Below are 19,962 nucleotides of genomic sequence, written 5' to 3'. Positions count from 1 at the left end.
TTCGAAAATAAATAAAAATATATAAAATCAACCTTTGATTCTGCAGTAAAACGAGTTCTGGAATCTGATAGTACTCCTCAAACCCTTCGATTTGGTTACTCGAGCTTTCCAAACAAAGATCAATAACACCTTCAAAAGCTGGTTTGATTTTCAGAAGATTTTATGAATATATGAATTTTCTCTGTAAAATTCTATAATTATTGTTTGCAAATGATTTTCGGTACGAAATAAAATACGGTAAAGGCTATTTATAATTACGGAAAATTAGTATCCCGTTGGATCATTCTGGATATAAAATAGTACGTTTATTTATAAATACAAATCCAAACGGTACCGGTTTTCGGGATAATTATCCAAATAAGTGCAATTTGTACTGCGGTCTTGGTCTCAGCGCCGGGTTACACGTATTACGAGGTGATAATTATAATAGTTTAATAAAAAGATCCCGTTTATCGAAAATACGAGTTTTATTGATTACCGAAATGAATATTGTATCAAAAATATTATGCCGGGACCCGTACAGGACAAACCGTACACCAGATTGAAAAAGTCGAAACATGGAAAATGCTCAGAATATTGCAATTAGGTTAGGAAGGAGTTTTCAGAATAGTTTCGGGTTATAAAAACGTAAAAATGGGTGACATCGGCTAGTTCCCGATTAAATTAAATAGTTTGTAAATACTCGGAAAAAGAATTTATAAAATCCATAAATTTCCTATAAAATTATAAATCAACATAAAAATAAATAGGAAGATATGATAATTATCTATATTTTATTTTGGACATATAAAAGTAAAATACTCAATTTATATTATTTTTAAACATCCAAACACATATACCACTTAACAAATAATTCACATAATAAATAATTAACATGCATAATATTTATTTATTAGCAAAAATAATTACACGATATATCCCAGATATTACATCGGATTTGTGGGTGTTACAATGAAGGAGGGTACTTGTGCCTAGAGTGACCGAGAGGCACTTCTGACTAAATTTTTGAGCTCATTTCTTCCCTTTTGCTCCTAGTAGGTCAAGACCACTTCTAGTACTTAGTTTTTAAGCCATACTATAAGATAATGGCTCCTACTAGGTAAGAGAATAGTCTTGGTGACTCCTATTACTAGGTAGTGATCACTTTTACTTAGCTTCTATAGAGCACTTTAACCCTTTTGCTCTATACCCTGCACACCTCTTCTCGTACTTTAAAAGGAAAGCCGTTTAATGCATGTTCTTTAACTTAACAATTCTTCTATTGATAATACTCGGATTCCTTTCATGAACCGATGATGCCTAGTACAACTGTCTAGTTCACAGATGACTAACTTCGATTCAAGTCTTCGTATTATAGCCTTAATTACATTGTTAAGCTTGCAGTAACTTTATCGCTTTGAACACTGACTGTCAATAAACAAATATAATTTCACTGGAATCTTTTCTGGTACTTAGACAACTTCTTTATTGCTATTACAATCTTGAATAATTCATTCACTTTTCTTCACTGACGCTTGAACATATAAATGAACTTATTTCGGTGCGTATAACTTCAAGACTACAATTTATCTTCTTTAACCTTTATCTTTACCATGTCTTCAATACTTCAAATTCTTATGATTTGAACACTGCCTATCTTCAATAAATGCTAATAAACTAAATCTTCTGTTAGCAGTTTTACACTGAATCTTCAACACTTCTGAAACCCTGAAAGTCTTTAAACCTTATTCTTCACTGAGGCACGAACATACTAATGAACTTCTTTCAGTGACCCATAAACAGACTTCAAAACCTCTTGTAATGTTTTGATTCTTTGTATTTTCCTTATCTTCATTTCTTCTTGATTTCTTATGTAGACATATTATTATTTATATGCCATGTTCTAGTGTTGATTTATCACATCTACTGTTCATATAGCCTCACAATCTCACCAACAATCTCCCCTTATTTGATTGTTAAACATAACAAACAAAATAATAGAGAGGGTAACTCAACTAACAACTAGAAAAAGTGAAGTACTGGGACTTGTAAATAATGCTACTAGTTTTCTGGATCATATTTTGCATTTCCAAATTTCTTAAGTAATTGAAATGAAAGATGCTTGTTCCTCTGGCACTGAACTGATCTTCAAGTAGACATATCTTTATTTTATTGGTTCTTTAAATCTCTTCCAGATAACTCTTCTCAGTCTTGAAGTAATCATCATCAGCTTTTGTTGTACTACCATATTTCCTTGTATGAGAAGCATATATCTCTCTTGCTTCTCGCGTGATGATAAATAACTACTCCCTTTCAGGAAATCAGCCTCTCCCCTTATGAAGAACATTGGTGAATCAATACCACTTTTTCTGATCACTAGGAAATCACCTTTGTTTACCACTTCTCCCGTTCAATAGGACATCCGAAGTATAAAAAAATTGTGTGGTGTACATGTGCTTTACCTTTGCTTTTTTCTTGCCACTTCTCCCCCTTAGTTGAAGAATCCTCCATTTACTTTTATGTAACACTTCTTCCCTTTGAGTAAGATAATGAGATATTTTATTGTCTGAAGAAGTTCTTATATAGAACTTGGTTGGAAAGAAGTCACAATTTATAGTATAATCAACCATGCCCTTTAAATACTGAAACAATAGCTTCACTATTGATCATCCTGGTAACCAAATTTTTTGACATCCTTATACCTCCTAACTTTTAGATCACAATTGTTTGGCCCCAACTAGCCGATTATTAGATTCTAACTTTTTTATTCCAGTTTGTAAATGTTAGATCCCTAAAAGTTAGGTCCTGACATAAACAAATTTGAGTCCATGGAGAACAGAGTTAGGTCCCTAAGAATCATCTTCCAAAAGATCAAACATTACGAACCATGTTTAGGGAAAACGAATGGGATTTGGTGTTTCTCTTTCTTCCTCACTGTGAGTGTATGATTCTGTTTCGTGTACCTCACAAGTATTTCACTCTTCTCTCCACTTGTGTTTACACTCATTCTCACAAGTGTATCACTCTTCTTATTGCTCCAAAATCCAGCTGTACCAGCAAGGAAAATCACATTAGCCATCCTTAAAGAGGTCACAAGTAGTTCAATAAGAGTTTGTAAATCCCAGTCCTTATTAGACCCGTCAAATAAATCTGAGTCATAATCTACAAGTTACTATTTCCGGTTCAGGGTTTCAGATTTGAACTCTGGGAAGGTAAACAATGATCCAAAAAAATTAGCATAAAGATCAAAGTTTCCTTCTAATGTCAACATTTCCTTGTGACTCATTAGGTAAATCTGAATCAATGTCAACAAATTGTCGATCTGCGCCTATGCCAGACCCACTATCCGCAGACGCATCCAGGGAATGTAAGCCTGGAGAGGTAGATACTGACCACTGACATATAGTTATTGGATCAGTATCGTCTCCTAACACCTATAAAGGAAATTGGTCCATTAAAGAACCTTGAACAATCAAATCTGACCTTAAAATGGTCAAAACTCCTATTTCCGTCAACTCTTCCTTGTGTGTGTAACCTCACCTTGTGCATCAAGATTTGTTTGTGTTCAAGGTGGTGTCACTACTTTGGATACTATGGAAGACAAATGAATTTCAATAGACGCACCCTGTTGAGAGGATGAATCTAGAAACTGTTTTTGTGTCTTTTCAGCCATTACATCTTTTTGAGAAGATGTATAGGGCTAGCTGTTGTCTCAGTTTTAATACTAATCGACTTTTTAAGAGACAGGGCTGTTGGGTTGACCTCGAAACATTCCTTATATGGTGCACTAAGGCATTTTCTCCCTCAAGCCCGTCCATACTTCACTTTAGGGGTAAAAGAGTGTTGGTTGGTTCTGTTTCAATGCTTGTCTTTACAGTCTGGGATAGAAGTTGTGGGTTTTCAACCTCATGACTATCAAATGAACGAAGGTCATTGGAGGTTGAACCTGCATTATCCAACATATAGCACATTAAAGATAAAAGGCATGTAAATTTTTTAAAATCTTTGTATGAGTGAAAATTATGCATTTTATCTTTTGAGAAAAATGATGTACAATAATGATTTCAAAAATAATTTTCATGAAATAAGCAATCACCATTATAGAAAGAAGTTTGATTTTTCTCTAAAAACTTTTCAAGTGCACAAGTCTCTTTTTATGCACAAAGAGATAAATGTTCATGTCTTTTAACTGAAAAAAGACAACAGACTTATGACCTAGCAGTATTAAGAAGAGAAAGAAAGATTTTATCTTTTAATATGGATGAGTTTTTAGAAAAACATTGATCACTTAGGGTAAAGTCTAAGCAATTCTCATTCATGTCAAAAGCTCCATAATCTATCTTTATAAAATTATTATCAACAACACTGTTTATTAATAAATAATCTTAATAAGAATGACTATGATGCTGATTCTAAATTTTATTGAATCTTTCAGATATAGCAACACAAATAAATTCACTAGAACTTAAAATCTCACAATTATTTACAACAAAATATTAACAATATATCGTTGACTGATACTTGTCAAGTATTTTAGATATTATTTAGATATTAGCACTAAATATATTTATAATTATCCTTGAATAATTAACAGTAGAATATATGACTTAGTCACATGGCAATTATTTTTCAAATAATAATAATTTTGGAAATACTTTCTAAGCATATAAGTTATTGAGAATTTTATATACATGACTTACAAAGAACTTCAACTTCTAATATTATAGATTTTAGAAATAAGCATTGATTACGTAGAATAGAAATTCTAAGTAATATCACAAAACCAAAAGTGTCACAATTATTTGTACATGATGCAAATAACTATGTTGCATATTATTTTAATGTAATTTAAATTATAAGACTTATATGTCATGGAATTTTCTACCATCATAATTTAAATCAATTAAAATAATATTCAAACTTAATGCTATTAGACTTAATTACCACAATTGTATATGACATTGGAATCATAATAATTAAGGTATTACCACTACGTACGAGGTACTGGATCGATGATAAATTCACAAGCCCTTTGAATATTGAAAATTTATTACTTGTGAACTTCTATTAAAAATTCCTTGCAAATGGGATTTCCAACTAATATGCAATAAGTAGTTACCCAAATTTACAAACCAATCTTGAAAAATAAATTTTATCAAGTGATTTAGTAAACATTTCTGCCAATAACTCTTTGACTAAAAGACATGCTCTCCAAAGAAATGATACCTTATGTCAAGGTGCATTGTCATAGAGTGTTCCACAGAGTTGTTGGAATTGAATTTGGTTCTTATCATAACAAGAAATCTATCTTCTTCCACGAAGTTGATAGCTTCCCGTGGTGCTTCACCTGTCACAAAAATTGACAGTTTCGAGAGATGCTTCTCCTGTCTTTCTTATAACCTGCATAATCTATGTCTATATAGCCAAACATATTAAGCACTTTATCTTTAGGGTACAATACTCCAAGAGTTGGTAGTCTCTCAAGATATCCTAAAATCTTGTTAATAACTATAAGATTAGATTCTCTAGGATCTATTTGAAACCTTGCACATTGGCATCTTGAGAATATTACATATTGTCTATTTGAATTTGAGTAAAATAGTGAGCTATTCATACCTCTATAGCTTGCCATTATACTCTATTTGACTAAACAAGCTTTAATGGTTGTTGTTGATAAATAGTCTTGGCATGTCTAGAATCTTCCAAATTTTACATTTTCGGAAGATCCTTAACTTACTTGTTTTTCCCCATTTATTTGGTTTACTTTTCTCCTAAAAGAATTGTTCTTTTAGTTTGCTTGAGCTCCTAAAAGAATTATTCTAATGGCTTGCTTGACGTAATTCCGAAAAGAATTGCAACTTTTCCAACACGCCCATTCATACCTACTCTGCAATTACTTAAAAATAACTTGCACAAGTTTTGTTAGTGACCAACATATAATATTATCATAATATCATTACACATATATAACGTTATATTTGTGCCTTATTATGATGAGAGGTAATATGACGACTTTACTAGTTCATATTCTATTACAAATTCAGTAAGAGTGTCATACCATGTCTTCGACGATTTCTTGAGTAAAATACCAGTTCATACCAACCTGAAGTAAGTTTGTGAAGAAGAGATATACAATTTCCAATTGGTCTGAAACTGCAAAGTCCATGAATTGTTATACGTTGACTCCTTCTTTTGACTCGCCAACCAGGAGTGCACTTGTTCATATTCACCTAATAGATATTGAAGTTTGAATGTGCATCAGGTGTCAGATCTGTCATAATATCTTAAAGTCTCGTCACTGCTTCTTTCTGTTAGATACCAATTCCAGATAATAACCTAGCATCCAGTTTGCCTTGTCCCTCATAAAAATGCCATTGTCATCTAGTTTGACTTCTGGTCATCCTTTTACCAATTACAATTTTATCATTTGGTTTGGATAATAACTTCCCTACATTCCACTTTCTGAACTAATTGAGTTCATCTTGCTTTGCGATCACCCAATTCAGATCTATCAGAGCTTCTGTACCTTTCTTAGTTTCTTCGCTTGATAGAAAACTAGAGAAAAAATCTTTGATGCTCAGTAGCCCTATTAATCATTACTCCACCATCTAGATCACTTAAGAACTAGACTTCGGGAATGATCTTGACATCAAACCTTTTGTATTAGCATATACGTTCTTATAGTGTCCTCTTGATTTACAATGTAGTGTTAAATCTGACTAGTTGATCCTTCTTTTGCTCCCCCTAAGCTGTTGCTGGGATTTTCTGAAAATCCTTATCCTTTTTAGTGGCTTCATTGAAGTATTGAGTTATGTAGTTACATAACCATTCCACTGCTTAGATATGAATCATCATTGCCATTATTTTCACCTCTAATAGCTTGGAGCATGGTATTGTTGAACTATGCATTTTGACTTTTAATCATCTTCTGTTGATCAACCATAAAGGCCTTGTAGTTTATAGACTCCACTGAGTAGCCATGGAAAATATTCTTACAAGTCTTAGATGCAAATTCCAAGATCTCCAAACAAATGAAAACATTTCATTATTTGCTTCTGCAAAATATTCACTGCCAAATACTTAAAGTTATTCATTGTTTGCTTCTATTGGCCATTAACACATTAGTGGTCTTCATGTACATCCTGATCAAGGCCCGATCTTACCTTTAGCATACTGTATTGGATGCTTCAACCCTTAAGTACTTAGAATGTCTTTATTTGCTTAACATTATCGTTGTTGCTTTAATCAAGTTTTGGTTGTTTCTTTGTAACACTCAATTCTGACATGGAGTTCCCAATGCTGAATATTATCTCTAAATATTCTTGTTGGTACATATATTATTTAGAACTACTTATTAAATTCAGTCCCATTATCTGACCATAAAATCAATTCAGTTATAATTGCTTCTAGCTTGATCTTCTTTGATATGATCAGTCACCATCTATGATGTCTTATCTTGATAATGCATGAACAACAACTTTGTATTAAGAGTAGTCATCCATAATCACTAAAGTATATCTTTACTTTGATGTAGACATGACATTGACTGGTCCGTAGAAGTCCATTCGTATCATCTGAAGCGGCTCAGTAATGCTAACTATGTCTTTACTTCTATGATATTGTCTCTGACTTTTATTTATGACATGCCTCACATAGTTCATCCTGCTTAAATTCCAGATGAGGCAATCCTCTCACTAATTCCCTTTTTACAAAAGAGTTCCTTTGTATTGATGTTCAAAGGTGAGAGCTTCTAATGCCATAGCTAAAATTTTATTTGATGAAGCTTTATAGTCAAAACATTTGACTTCACCCTTGCCTGATATTTCGAGTCAGCTACGAGCATATCATTTCCTACTCTATAAAGATCAAGCTTCTCAACCTTAATGTTTGAGATGAAACACTACTCCTTCATTGAATTGACATTTTGTCCTTTGTTAGGGAACTGCCTGATAAGAAGATTTGTGTCTTGATTCTCCAGCAAGAAAGATGCTTTCAATTGTTATCAGTGACACCAATGATTAGTTATTAGCGGTGATACCAATTTTTGAATCCATGATGACATTCCTTTTTCCGCATAGCTTTTTCCCGTAATGAAAATCTTTGCTGTCATCTCCAAAGATCACTAATGGACTAGCTTTCTCAATCATATTTGATTTTGAGGCTTTTTCTTCAATCATATGACTTAAGTAACAATTACCAAGAACACATCTGAGTCGATTAATCTGTTATGTTCTGCACTCACAAATGGATTAAAATTTCTTGGTACCCAACTTATTTGTTTGGGTCCAGATGGATTAGAGATTTTACTTTTAACAGTGATAAAAACATCTTTAACCTTAACATGCTTATTCTTCACTTTGACTAACCATTTTTTTTATTTTAAATATTCTTGAAAAGTTTGTCTATAGGCTTGGAGAAATATGGTTCCAACCTTACATAAGGGGGACTAGCAGTCTTTGACCAATTGTAATCCTTAAACATGTTTTTTCTACAATTAATGTAAGTACTAAGAGATGCATTCATGGAATTGAAATAATCAAGCATTGCAATAAGAATACATGACATTCATTCAGAAATATTACACATAAAACTTAATTAAAACGGGCATGATATGGAACAAAAAAAATTAACAAATAAATCACTAATTCTATCTAGTCTAATCCGGTTATTCAATATCATCTTATTGTCTCTATCTAACTATTAAACTTATAAACCTTAACAAAAAAAATCAGATAAACTGAGAAAATAGCATTGTAATAGGGAAACTGAAAATAAGCTTTAACAAAGGTCTTATATGCCAGAAACAGAACCCCTAAAAATTAAGAGCTATTTTCTAGGAAAGTTTCTATCTTACTAATACAATAAATCATGTTCAATAAATATTCAAACACATGTACAAGATCTTATAAGCAACATGCACAAGTCTATCATCAATCCTAGTTACCGAAAAAATTCTAGAAAGCTAAATATAGCAGTGGTTCAAGAAATTGATACCTGAGATATATAAGTTGGATCCACTTCAGGGAATGCTATGAAAGCAAGATATTCACGACCTTTATTCTCATCATCTGATCCATCCCTACTATTTCCTTAACCAATATAAATTATGTCTGGCTGCATCATTAAGAAAACATCCCACCTTTGTTTCAACTTGTCAACGGAGTCCCTACTCATCCTTGTTCGTCAAGCTTCATCTTCTATTGTAGCAAGCCCCTGATAGTTACTTGACACATATTTCTTGTCATAACTGTAGCTATAAAATCTTGTTTCTATCACCATCTCAGTCTTGTAACAACCTCTTGAACTGAATCCTGAAGAGTCTCTATTTTGGAATCGATAGGCATGATCCTTGGATATAGCTTATGTACTTCTTCTGAATCTGCTTGACTAAAGTTTCTTGACATGTGTAACACTACCATATATTCTAGTCCCTCAAGTATTCTTACAGTGTACAAGTCACTTTCATATACCTGAGCTTCCTCTGGTTTAACTATTAGTAATTCTTCTATGTCCCGAGGTTCCAACTTTAATGCATGTAACTGAGATATTTGCATGTCCACACTATTCTCTCTAACCTCCTCAATATCTTCCTTATGATCTCTTTTGATTTTCGGATAAATGTAGCATTGGTACAAACCACTGTGGGATTGTAAAATCTGAAATCAATAAAGTTATCTTAAAATCTTTAAAAAAATTATATCCTTAGAAACTTTCTTCTTTTCCCGCATCTGAAAATACAGTGGTATCCTATGGAGTAAGCATTTGAGAACGTTCCACAATTTTCTTCAGTAGGTCTTAAAATCAACTTTATTGGAATTAGAAAACCATTATCTTCAATTTTCGTGTTCGGGAATTTTTTGTCTGAATATCACATGGTCTTCATTTTCTTTAAAAGATTAAAATCATCTTTAACACTCGGAGGAATCTTGAGTCTACCAATCCCTTGAGAACCTTTGGCTTGAAATATTTTAAACTCCAAAAATTTGAAGTTTTTGAGAATTAGAAATATTTCGGGAATAAGTCCAAATTATTTAAAATTCAAACATCTCAGGAGTTGATAATTTTTGAAAATTTAAAATCCGAAAATATTAGAACTTGATTGTTTGGGCTGCCACGTCGGATTTGATCTATATATTGATTAACAAGATCTAATACCAACTATTAGGTCCTGAATTATCATAGAAGGGGGGTTGAATACGATACTCACAAAATTAAAAAATTCTTTCGAATCTTTTGTGGATAAATAATATAGTGTTCGGTTACTGGTTCTGTGTTCTTGAGGTGAATAGTGTTTACGACAATAAAATAAAGAACACAAGATATTCGTGGAAGTATATATTCATATATAAATCATCGAGAGGGTGTTGCTACACTCCGGTAAATAAATTAACCGGCTATAATCCAAGAACAACAATGTTCATGCTTCTACAAAGATATACACATTAAATCATATACAATGATCTAGCTTTTGTTCATCTGAGAATCTAATTACTGGATAACGATTATAATGCCCCTTATGAATATACAAGAGTTAAATCAGGAATTATAATGTTTCCCCACTGAGAAGTTTAACGGATATTCAATAAGCTTGAGCTTCTATGTATCTCTTTGTTTCTTATTTAATCAACTCTTGTTCGAGAAGAAGATAGATAAACTAAGCAATTATTTAGATTAATGTGTTTCAGCTTCTTTGTGTAGTCTTTTTATAAAAAAGAATTACATGGCCAAATGTTAACCAAGTAAAATAATTGATAGAATCAATAAATGTTGCTTGCTTGAGTTAGTGGCGCCCATATGGATATCTTGCACTTAGAATCTTCAAGAATTGCATTATATTATGCCTCCTAGGCACCAAGGGGTAAGTACTTGCGCCTACAAGGAGCCAAGTGAGCATTTTCCTTAGTTTCTAGTGTTACCTACGCCTAGAAGGACTAAGGGGAGTGTTATTTGCCCCTAAAGGGAACAAGAGGTGATTTTGCCTTAGTTTTTGAAGCTTCTTGCGCCTCCAAGTGACTAAGGAGATGTTACTTGCGCCTATAATGGTACAAGAGAGCCATTGCGTTAGTTTCTAAAGCTACTAGCACCTACAAGGTCCATAGAGGAGGGTACTTGCGCCTAGAGTGACCAAGAGGCACTTTAGACTTAGTTTTTGAGCTCATTTCTTCCCTGTTGCTCCTACATGATCAAAACCACTTCTAGTGCTTATTTATTTAGCCATACTATAAGGTAGTGGCTTCTACTAGGTAAGAGAGTAGCCTTGATGACTTCTACTACAATGTAGTGATCACTTTTACTTAGCTTATGTAGAGCACTTTAACCTTTTAGCTGTACACCCTACACACCTCTTCTCGTACTTTAAAAGAATAAACGTTCAATCTAAGTACATTCTTCAACTTAACAATTCTTCTTTAATAATACTCAGTTTCCTTTTACAAACCGCTGACGGCTAGTGCAACTAGTCTGGTTCATAAATGAATAACTTTAATTCATGTCTTCATATCAACTTAACAATTCTTCTATATATAATACTCAGATTCCTTTCATGAGCCACTGACACCTAGTGTAACTGGTCTGATTCACAGATGACTAACTTCAATTCAGGTCTTTGTATTATAGCCTTAATTACATTGTTAAGCTTGCAAAAACTTTTGTTTCGAACACTAAATGCCAATAAACAAATATACTTTCACTGGAATCTTTCCTGGTACTTAGACAACTTCTTTACTGCTTCTACAATCTTGAATACTTTATTCACTGTTCTTCACTGATGCTTGAACATATAAATAAACTTGTTTCAATGAGTATGACTTCATTGCTGTAGTTATCTTTTTTTAGCCTTTATCTTTACCCTGTCTTCAATTCTTCTGATTCATATGCTTCGAACATTGTCTATTTTCAATCAATGCTATTACACTGAAATCTTCTGGTGGCACTTTTATACTGAATCTTCAACACTTCTGAAACCCTGAAAGTCTTTAAACCTTATTCTTCACTGAGGCATGAACATATTAATGAACTTCTTTTAGTGACCTGTAAATAGACTTCAAAACTACTTCTAATGTTTTGATTCTTTTTATTTGCCTTTTCTTCATTTCTTCCTGATTTCTTGTGTAGACGTAGTATTATTTACTTGTCATGTTCTAGTGTTGAGTTATCATTTATACAGTTCATACAGCTTCACAATCTTACCAACAATAATAAATTGAGAATTGAAGTTGTTTCAAAGATTGCTTGATCAAATCAAGCTGAGTCTCTATACCAATCTTCAAACCCAAAATATCAAGGTACATGTATCTATCATTTTTAGAACATTTGGTTCAACCTGATCTCTCTTTCCCTTTTTTGCAATTTATAGATAGCGCCTTATTATTGTCAAATCTTTCTTAACGAGCCTATCCTTCAAACATCCTTTGAAGATGCTCAATCACATCATAAACATCAATATGCTCTTGTTGCTTTTGAAACTCGGCACTCTTATTTGCAAGCATAAGACATGAAACTATCAGTTCTATCATCAATATGCTTCTGATAAGCAATTTGTTTAGCACATGTTTCATTCTCAGCTATAACAAAGAGAGGGGTTTGAATGACATCCATGAACCTGAGGATGATCCTCAAGTTCCTATGTCAGTCGAGGAAATTATATCATGTCAACTTATCCTTCTCAAGGACTAATGCATAGGGAATTTATTTATGTTATTTGTCAACTGATATCTACAATATTTAATGTACATAAAATGTATTAGTCTATGGATGATAGTTACATTATATTCAAGTGATTCTTCATATATATTCACTATATATATATATATCTCCCACTATATTTATCAAATTAATAGCCCTAACTATCAATTCAAAAAATATTATCTTCTATATTTTTTCTAGTGTGCCAAGATCCATGTTTCACCATGTCTTAAGTCAGCTTTGGCTTTACTCCTAAAACATATTTTATTTAGGTAGACAAATTTATCAATTAGATAAACTATATAACTCTTCGATAGTTGGTGGAACAACATTTGTTCATATTTATCTAAAAAATATCTCCAAACTCCATGCCTCTAAGTTCACAATCCTATTGTGGTAACTTATTTAAGTCAAACCCAATAGTCAAAAAGTATCAATAAACTTCAACACATCTCCGACAATAGATGGGAGTACTTCTCTTTGGCAAAGCCACTCCATATCGATCTAGGAGTTAATGCATTGGACATATTAGAAGACATATAAACAACTAAATATAAACTTTAGGGTTTTGTTAATATTAAAACGATCATGATCCCATCATAAAGAGATTCCCAATTTTTTCTTAAATAAAATACTTCAAATCTATATTCATCAATGGTTTGATTTCTAGGTAGTGAGGGAGTCACAATGGTCTCGCTTAAAACCCACATTCTTACAAGTTCAATGAACTCTTTTTTGACAAAATCGCCCCATGTCAGAAATAAAGAAAACTCCTATTTTATTCAGTGTATCTAAAACACGATAATCTCATAATTATTTGTTCATTTTTAAAAATCTTGAATCATTACATATTTTATCTTGTTTAGCAGGCATGGTGTGATGCCCCAAATCCGGGGTCAGGGATTTAGATGGTCGCGCCATCTTGAATCATGTTTAAACACTTATCTTTGCACAATCATTATATATACTCACACATCTACAACCCCACATTTATCAACACACACACACACTTACAGGTTATTAGTCTTGGAAATGAACAATACATTACTAGAGTTATTAAATCCGCAAGGTGATAATTATTATAGATTAAAAGTAATTAAGCCTTATCACGGGTGTAACCTTTATTTAAGATTAGAACGGCGGCCAAATATTTGTTTCTTCATTACTACCTTCCATAGATTAAACTTACATATAAGCCGGACTAAAAATAACTGAAACCCAATCCAACTCATACGGTCTACTGTGGCACTGCACCAAACAATCTACGGAAAAGCTAGCCATTTCCTACACGCTTCTGGGCTATGAGCTTTATGAACGACATCTTGGTTGACTGTTGTGTTGTGTCATTTTATAAAAACAAGTGTGAGCTATAATGCCCAGCATAATAATGTGCAGTATGAAAAGACTGTATAAGAAATTCATATCTGATTTCCGTATATGGATATATGTTTGCTTAAATTAAGTTTTCTTGGTGATACACACCTCTGTTCAAAACAATTCTTTGATTTATTTATTAGTCTGCAAATACCTTAATGGTAAACCTAGCACCTAGGCTTGGGTTACAGTATCGCATTTCAATTCCAATTGGAAGAATAGGACATTCACCGGAGCCCTACTATATGATGATCAGTCGTATAGCAGAATGTTATCATTGTTCTCTACATGTAGTAGGATGATTCCCTTTCCTATCGGTTATCACCCTAGCCGCATTCGGCCCTTTTTTGTGTCCATCTTTCTCAGGTACACACTTCGTGTCGATCCTTCTCAAGACATGGTTTTGTGTCTATCCCTCTCAGCTATGCATACTCCACATGTTCATCGGTATATATGGTACTTTCTCATACAGTAGTAAATTAGTAGTCTCCCCAGTTCACAAAGTACTTGAGTCTACCCCTCCTTGTCCTTTAAGAATCCTATCATATATCTGGAACTTATATTGTTCCCCAAACATACTGCTTGTTGATAGGTACACACCGATATATATATATATATATATTTATATTTTTATATATATACACATACTTCCGATAATTTTCGGAGGAAGTATTATGATAATGTGAGTTGACCGTTGTCAACAGATAAATAATTAAGGGGGAGTTTCCTTTGACAATATAGTCAAAATATTTAGAATGATTTTCCAAAACTCATAAAATATTTTCAAATAGGTTTTATGATTTTTAAATTATATTAGATCATTTAATAAATATTTAATAATTTAAATAATAATTATTAAATAATTAAACCTCAATTAATTCTATTTTAAAAGAATATTTGAAATAATATTCCTCAACTAATTTATGTTTAAGAATTTAAATTGATCTATAATAATATTAATTAATTGAATTTAAAATAAAATAATATTTGGAGAATATTTCTCCTATTTAAATGAATATCTGAAATAATGTTCATTGATCGAGTAATTAAATATAGTTGAGGGAATACGATCTTTGAAAATCATTTTAAATATATTTGAGGTATTTAAAACTTCGCAAGAGTACATCGAGTCCCTTGGAATAAAATAACTACGAACTTTTAATCGTCCAAAATATCTCCTGGGATGATTCCCGGGTTTATACTTTATAAAAGTGGACCGACCCTCAGTCTTACAACTTATACATCGTGCTATTCAATATTGTAAATTTAATCTACGATATATACATCATAAACTCAATCAATATTGATACATAAAACTTGTATTTTATTATCATGGAAAACATGACATTTGTACGAAAGACATTAAAACAATCTTCACAATACAACAGTATATGGAACAGGGTTCGTAAACTTTCCTGGGTGTTTCGAGGTGGAGGGCGCTCTAGAGTTTGTCCGAAAATCTAAAATCAAGAACATTATCGTTCCGTTAGATTCTAATCATATTTATACTTATAATCAATTTACACAACTCGCTTTACTCTCATTATTTTAATAAAGTACGAGTACTCATTAACTTCATTTTCTTTTCATGATCCTTAATGTCCATTAATCTCTTTTACTTTTGCCACTCAGCTCCACTCAGCGACTCTTAAGGATTTTTACTCGCGCGATCTCGGCTCCGATATTTTTATAAAATTGAAAAATGCATAATTTCACTTAAAATTTTTATGGAAGTTATTATAGTCCATTTATTACTCTATGTAAAATTTTATTTATTTTTGAATCATTTTAAGTCGGTCATTTATACTTTCAAAGTTCGTAATTCGTAGCAGATTTTATTGCGTAAATTATTTTCACTAAAACAGACCTAACTTTTGAACCGTAAATTGAAATCAAGCGATTCAAGTGCGTAAAAGATCCTTAAAATACACTCTATCATTTTCAGAAAATTTCTTCAATTAGAGAATAGCGCAGATGATGTCTGCTTCTGAATACGAAATCACAGTTTATATTTTCTGTATTTCTGCATAAAACTTAATGTTACGATTTGACCATTTTATCGACGTTACACTTACGATTCAATTTTTGTTTTTGCTCAAACTACTAATTAATAACCAAAAATCATCATACCAACATTTAACTACTTAATCATTCCAATAAAATCAAGTTCTTGAGGCCACAACATCAACCTTAGTATCTAACTAACTAATCATCAAGAAATCACAAAACAACCATCAAAACTAGGTTTACATCCAAGATCCTTACTTTTCTTGAAACTTAAAACTTAAACAAAGTTTGGATGAAGGTTTATACTATTCTTGATGGATGATGTTTGGTGAGGCTTGTGTGTGCTTAAGAAACCTAGATCTTTCCATGAAAATCAAGAAATCAAGAAGTCACTATTTGACACTATTCATCATCACTTTTATCATTTTATTTAACCATCAAAACCTTAGGGAAATGCTATGAAAAATTTATATTACCTTATTTTGATAATGAGGAAGCTTAGGAATTAATTGTAGCATTTATCCATGGATAGAAGTTGATGATTTGATTTTGGTTTCTTGTTTTAGATGAAAAAGCCGAATGCTTCTTCTTGGAGGAGGGAGAGAGTGTTTTTTCTTGCTTCTTGGTTACTTCTTGAATAAGTGTTGGATTGTTTGATGTACATAATCTAAATATGCATATCTTTGATCATATCTTATACTTTGGTCATTTTTCAAAGCATAAAACACTAGCCAAGTACTACAACTACATGCTTGCTCACTATTCATCTCACTAGGTTACTATGCTCATTAGTTGGTTACTATTTGATTACCAATCCTTGGTTGCATTTGTTTTCAGTGATAAATCATCATAAGCGATTCGTGGGGTAATTCATTTTCTTATAAGTCCTTTATGCTTTGAAACCTTGTACTTGGGTTTTAATTTGTAGAATTCTCGATTTGTGATTGTAAAGTGATTTTCGTATTCCTTGATGGTTCGTAAGATAAGGTCATTTTATGAAGTTTGTTTTCTTCGAAAACTAATGGCTTTTACATACACTCATTCGGTACGTATAATCACAATATCGACTCGAAAACTAAATTTTCCATGCATAACATAGTGTGGGCTAAAAAAGTTTTCCTCGACCGTCAGGGTCACTATTCATCAAATATTTTGTAAAGTCCCAAAAATTTGGGTTATTACAGTCCTCCCATTTGAAAAGGATTCCGTCCCGGAATCAAATAGAAAACAGGGGGATATCTTTCCTTCATCGCGTCCTCTAGTTTCCAAGTTGACTCTTTAATATTCTGGTTTCTCCACAAGTGATAAGTGGATTTTATATCTACTTGGAACGCTTCATTACAAGCTTAAGTTGGTGTTTTGGACTCAATTTGTTAGTATTTTTTATATGTTTTTGTTTTATTGCATTTCAGGCATCAGTTAAATGAAGAAAAGAGCCTTTAAAGAAAATATGCTAAAAAGAGCTAAGTTGTAGAGAATCTTGTTAGCTTCGAGTGGGTAGTTGAATCGCCTAATTCTGACGAGCAGAACTCAAGATACGGCCAAAAGAAGAATCAACAGAAAAATCCAGAAGTCAGGCGCGGCCGCCCCCAAAACCAGCGCAGCCGCCCCGCCTTTCTGCCAAAAAAACAGCGCGCCCGCGCTGATTTGAGCGTGGACTCCCCGCCCTTTTTGCCACAGAATCCTGATTTTGGTAGAATTTGATGATTTTGAGGGTCCAGGTCCACTAGAGCTTATATATAGTGATAAAAAGACGTTTTCAACAACAAGGAGACCAGAGAGAGCAATACGAAAACCTAGAAGAGCACAAGATGTCTATGGAGAAGAAGACTTTTGTTTTCTTTAGTATAGTTGATACTTGGATGCTTATTTTCGATTTCTCTTTGAACCCTAGTACTCGTATATTTTTTTATATCATGTTTTTATTGGAACCCATGGTGACGATGAGTTCGTTTATGAACTAATCTTTATCATGGGGTTCTAACGGATTTACTTATGGATTTCTATAGTTAATAGTTTTGATATCTTGGTGTGCGGTGATTGATTGATATCCTAGTATTGGTTGTTCTTATTTGTCTTATGTGCGTAGCTAACATATAAGATAACGTGTTAATCTCTATTGAAGCGAAAGTGAATATAGAGGTTTAGAACTTGCCATGCAAGCATAGGTTCATGTATTTGTTATGCATGATTTGTAGGTAATTTTAACCATCTTACTTGCCCTAACTAATCACGATAGATAACTTGTTAATTAAACCTTTATATTGTGAAATTCTACAGACGTATAGGGTCTCAACATAATTGGTGTCTATTCAGCTTCTATCTCTCTTATGGATGTCTGGTAGTAGGGTATTCGTACAACGAAAGTTGGCGTTTACTAGTTTCGTGTTATCTTATAAGTTGTCATCACCATCACATGCTAAGGTTAAGAACAATGACTTTGAATGAAGTAGTAATGAAGTTAGAATCCCATGGTTGTCTCATATAGTTAATTCAATCACTTTTATTCTAAGTTAACTGCTTGTCAGTTTAATCTTAGTTATAAACATCTCAACTTGTTATTGTCTTAGTATTGAACGATAACCATACATTGTTGCATAAGTGCATAATCTGAACTTAACCTAAACCATTCTTTGTGGGAACGAATCTGATTTATATCTTATACTACTTACGAACGCATATACTTGCGTGTAATTTAGCGCGTATTTTCGCCCTAAGATGTTTTTGGCGTCGCTGCCGGGGACTCGGTGTTAAATTTTAGTTTATGTGCTTGACATCAGTGGTCGTTAAAGTTCAATGACTCAGATTCTTTTACTTTCATGGTTTACTTGTTTGTGTTTCAAATACTCATTACAATGGGAGATCCAACAGCACCAACGAAAACGTTGATGAATTATTCTCAACCCAAGATCAATGACATTCAATCTAGCATTGCCAGGCCAGCGATCGAGCTAATACCTTTGAAATCAAGCCTAGTACGATTCAGATGGTACAGATTTCAATCCAGTTTGGGGGTTCTCCAATGGAAGATCCCAAAATGCACATTAGGGATTTCATCGAGATCTGTGACACCTTCAAGTTCAACAATGTTTCTGAAGATGTTGTGAAGCTGATACTTTTCCTTTTTTCTCTGAGGGATAAAGCTAAGTGCTGGTTTCACTCTCTACCAGCTGTTTCTATCACTACTTGGGAGGATGTTTCTCAGAAGTTTCTTACTAAATTCTTTCCTATGGCGAAGACAGCCGCATTCAGGAATGCTCTTACTCAATTTGCGCAGCAATCGGGAGAAACTCTATGTGAAGCTTGGGAGTGCTACAAGGAAATGCTTAGGAAGTGTTCTCATCATGGCATGCCTGATTAGATGATGATCAAATATTTTTATAATTGTTTGGGAGCACAGTATAGACCCATGCTTGTTGTAGCATCATGTGGAGCATTATGGGAAAAGAGCTATGAGGAAGCTTATGGTCTAATTGAACTGATGGCTGCTAATGAATATCAGTATCCAACCCACAGATTGCCATAGGGCAAGGTAGCAGAAGTTCTGGAAGTGGATATAGCTACGGCTATCACTACTCAACTAAAGGCACTGTCTATGAAGATTGATTCTCTGGATAACTATGGTGTTAATCAGATAAGCAGTGTTTGTGAGATGTGTGCAGGTTCACATACGACGGAGTAATGCGCTATATCTAGTGAATCAGCTTAGTTTGTGAGCACCTTTCAGAGATCGCAACAACCAGTTCCAAACACTTATCATCCTGACAACTGGATTCATCCTAACTTTAGTTGGAGCAACAATCAGAATGCAATGTAACACTCGTTCCAGCAGTTTGGGGAAAAACAATTCAACCCCCCTGGTTTTCAGCAAGAATTTACACCAAGACAACAACTACAACTTCAATAACAAACTCATGG

General features: G+C 33.2%; 1 non-coding gene across 1 annotated transcript; it reads right to left on the bottom strand.

The window, feature by feature from the left end:
• Nucleotides 1–19,288: 19,288 nt before the first annotated feature.
• LOC141716397 (small nucleolar RNA R71) lies at nt 19,289–19,395 on the bottom strand. Its single transcript, XR_012573109.1, has one exon. It is a non-coding gene; the product is annotated as a small nucleolar RNA R71 (small nucleolar RNA).
• Nucleotides 19,396–19,962: the final 567 nt, after the last annotated feature.

The sequence above is a fragment of the Apium graveolens genome, chromosome 3 (genome assembly GCF_009905375.1).
Source record: "Apium graveolens cultivar Ventura chromosome 3, ASM990537v1, whole genome shotgun sequence".
NCBI classification, from domain to species: Eukaryota; Viridiplantae; Streptophyta; class Magnoliopsida; order Apiales; family Apiaceae; genus Apium; species Apium graveolens.
This window is presented reverse-complemented; position numbering and strand designations above follow the sequence as displayed.